The following is a 4,448-nucleotide window of genomic DNA, read 5'->3' on the forward strand; positions in this document are numbered from 1 at the left end:
TTCTTTTTTTTTTTTTTTACAAGTATGCTTTGAATTAGTTGTATAACAGCAGTTTTTCATTTGACTTAATAGAGATTCCCTTTAGACACACATTTGGACTTAATTGTTCTCTCAATTTGCCTGACGACCTTTGCAGTTAAATGGTGCGTAAAAGAACATATATACAGCATTTTTTTTTTCAATAAGGCTACAGGCACCTTGTGAGTGGGTATTGATTCTTGGCAAATAAAGAACAGAAGATGGATGGATGGATGGATGGATGGACTAGGAAAAATCCAAAGTTACTCTTTTTTTCAGGCCGCTGCGATAAATTCAAAAAAGTTTTAAATCCACAGTGTGCCAATAAGGTGCAACACAGGCTTTCCTTGTATTGTATTTCCTACCCACCAATTAATATGAGTTTAGTCTCCGAGGGCACCGAGCCAACGGCTTTGTTTCTCAGCTAATAGGAGAAAGATGCTCAGATCATAGATTCTTCCTCATCCAACACTCGCCTTGTCCCCAGGCTCCTGTCTTCTTCCTTTCCCTGTCCAATTACAGAAAATATAAAGCGTTGCATCTGTGGCCTGAGTGTCAGGATAGCTGCAGATATTTGCAACACATTCTACCCCTTGATGTACGACGTAAAGCTGAAACATTGATATTTTTGTGTTGCATTTGGCAGGAAGAAAACTATATTTGAGACAGTTTCCGTTTCACACTGTCACTGTGCTGAATTGTTCTACTTTAAAGGAATTTGACTTGTTTCAAGTCACCACGATTTTTCTCAAAGCATTACAGGTATTTCTGCAACTACAACATTGTATCCTGAAAGACAGACCATATCATGCACATTGAACTGTTTGCGAAGTACCCTTCTTTCTACTATGTCACTTTGCAGTAAACTTATTGCATACTGAACTGGCGCACGATAAACATTCCTTCATCTATTGACAACGTGTCACGGCACTCCAAGATGGAAATTATTGACTGTGCGCAGACCTGTTTCATCAAAAAATGTCATATACTATAAAGCGGGCGGGGTAAAACGATTGGGATGTCAATAAAGATTCATTTTGAATCCTCACTTGGTCAGCGGGACAGTATTAGCATACATATCCTTGCGCATGTCGGTCAGGATGACGATCAATGCGAAACACAGACACACAGCAGATATGCGCAACAATACACACTCCTAATCATCTCTCAACTGACGATGCCTCATCCTCCCCCTTACAAGCTTCACACAACAAGCTACTTTTTCTTCCCCTCTTTGCACTTTTGCAGTAATCCCTCGCTTTCATTTGAGTTGGGCACAGCTAATTGGTCGCGCCTGTATGGTGACACAGGGACCCCACGTAATTGCTGGACAAATAGAAAGGTTTTTAGCGTCGGACCTCTCTCGGCTGAGCTGTGCACAGACTCCAGTCGACTGGAAAACCCAATTACCGCTCCAACTGCACAATTTGCTAATTGGCAGGAAGTCCCACCACCGATTTACTCAGAGTGCATATCTTTGTTTTTATCTCTTATTAAAGCACTCCAGCATTGTAAAAATGAAAATATAAACGCATTTATTACCATGAAAAAAAACAATGCTAAAAAAATGCCTCTTAGCCTGATAACTCATGCCAATATCCTTTCAAACTTGAACAATGCAATAAATCATTTACGAGTGCGCGCGCACACACACACACACACACACACACACACACACACACACTCACCTACACTTGCCCACAAGCACATGCATACAATATTGTAATGTGAAAACATCACAATGACATTTAATGCATTTATTAACACTGAATCCCTAAAAATACGTCTATCAGGCTTTCTTAGTCTGAAATGTTGCTCCAAACAGCATATTCCAATGACTGGCGCTACCCACTAATTTGATTTAAAATCGTCCCACTTTGGGGTTGAAAGCATTTGGATTTCTTATTAAACATTTGAATGGAAAAAAAAGTTACGAATGTTGAATATTTGTGGGGGATAAAACACCCCCCCCCCAAAAAAAAATCACCATCAGTCACGACACCTTTCCGCCCATGCACTTAAGTAATTTGTGTTTCGTACTCTCACCAGCTCTACTGCAAACATTATTTTACAAAGGCCAACAATTGAAAAATAAACGTGAGGTGCTTTAAAAAATATGTACATTTAACATTCATGAATAAATGATAAATACTTCTTATTGGAAGAGGAAATTGTGAGACAAACATCTTGCGAAACCGTGTAATATGTACGCGTATACCTTCCACCTTCCAAAAGGGCAGCAGGCTTTTGCTGGCCCACATAAGCCTTCTATTGTTGATTGTTTGGGTGCAGCTGCATGTTCTGTCTGTGAGATGGCTGATTATGTCTGCCAAGCCAGGGGGACAACAGTCAACATGGTCTCAAGCACATACCAAGCAGGTGACCTGAAGTTCACGGTCAAAGCTCGACAGGTGGTGAGAATGTGTGACATCAAAGAGGTAAGAGCGCCTCCAGGTACAACAGGGCCGTTCAACAAGCACATTGAAATGCTGCTGTGAAGAGATAAGACATCCTTGGGGCCCATTATTAAGATTAGGTCTTAATTTACAGTAAACGGGGCGTAAACGAAATACCAAGCGTGACTAATAAATCACATGGCCTAACAGGAAAACTCATTGACAAAGGACAATTAGCAGGCGTTTTACTTGCTGAACTAATGCTTTATTCTATTTTCAAAAGATTGAATGCATAATTACATGATTACTGTGCAATTTGTCTGAGTACAATCGGAATATGTTGTCCAGGTGGACAGATTAATCTGTTTCTTCTGGAGTGTATGAAGCATTCAATATGTGAGAGGGCCAAATAATGACCACGAGTTAATATGACCCGTGTAGGCAGTTATTAGGCAACCAAATTTGACTACGTCTTGACGATTGTTTGAATCTCACATTGAGGCATGTGTTTTCTCACAGCCAATCAAAAAAGGAAAAAAGAAATATGGATTCTTACTGTAAAGTAACCAAATATAGTATACATGTTGAAAACAATTGTGTGGGGGGAAAAAAATGACCATAATTCTAAGTATTGTACCGATTGTCCCTATGTTTGAGAAAGTTTTATTTTTGTGAGTGCCCTGTAAAGGGTTAAATATTTTGTGCAGTAATAGAAAAAAAAGACTAAACATTTGATTTGAATAATGTATCTCAAATGATAAAAAAAATAAAAAGAATCGCCTGAGCTGCTCACACTTCGAAAAGACAGTGGGGACATTGCCATCTCAAGGTCAGTTTTCCTCTCCACTGGTGTCATCGGTAGGCATGAAGGTAAGGGCCTTGTTCCTGCTTGACATCTCATTAACTGCTCGTCGATATTTATCAGTCTTAATCAGAGATGTGGCAGCTCCACTGTGATTACGTCCTGGGTGGGAAAGCAATCATACCTCGTCCTCCCTGCTGTCCTTGATTTGTGATGTGTTAAACAGTCCAGCATGGTTGAAACAGTTTGAACGCCCCAAGCAAAAAGAGAGTGGCTTTGAAAAGACAGTTTCACGAGGACTTTACAATCGGTAACCTCTACAATGGATGGATGGGTGGATTTGTGGATGGAAAAGTGGAAAGATAGATAGATAGATAGATAGATAGATAGATAGATAGATAGATAGATAGATAGATAGATAGATAGATAGATAGATAGATAGATAGATAGATAGATAGATAGATAGATAGATAGATAGATAGATAGATAGATAGATAGATAGATAGATAGATAGATAGATAGATAGATAGATAGATAGATAGATAGATAGATAGATGGAACATGTATATGTAATCAATGATTTAAAAAAAAATTGGTGAATGACTAGCCACAAAAAAAAAAAAAAAAAAAAAACTTGAGCAGTCAAACTGATGTTCACACATAAACTGGCCATGCATGTCTTTCGTCAGGTGTCCAGTTTTACCCCTTGACCTTACTAAAGACCTCTAATAAGGCCGAAGAAAAGTAGCCTAATGTCAAGTGGCAGCCAAACAAAGGTGCGTCCATGGGGGGCACTGGCTAATGTGTGAACATTCTTCTGGGTTTCACAGCTGTGTGAGTTCTGAGGCCAGAATGGTGGTTTTCTTTTTTTTTTTCTTTTTGAAACCAGGAGTCAGGTCATTATCGTTGCAAGCTCACTTCCCAGCTCTGTCGTTGATCTGCAAACAGTAGTCGCCTGGAGCTGTCATGAAACAAAAGCAGAGGCGAAAATGATGATGAGGCAAACACAGAGTGCACTCTTTCTTTAGGTATTTGCTAAAAATAGGGCATTGTTCGATTCCTCAAGTGTTGGTCGCCCACCCCCCCCCATACACTGTCTGCATTGGCTCTCATGCCCTCAGTCCAATCAGATCATTGGGGTCAGACGCTGGACCACTCCTAGGCATTTAGTCACAGCAGTGGCTTCTGATTGGATAAAATTGTGACTCCGCCCGCAGCCCGACACTGGCATC

The sequence above is a fragment of the Hippocampus comes genome, unplaced genomic scaffold (genome assembly GCF_001891065.2).
Source record: "Hippocampus comes isolate QL1 unplaced genomic scaffold, H_comes_QL1_v1.1 scaffold132, whole genome shotgun sequence".
Classification (NCBI taxonomy): Eukaryota; Metazoa; Chordata; class Actinopteri; order Syngnathiformes; family Syngnathidae; genus Hippocampus; species Hippocampus comes.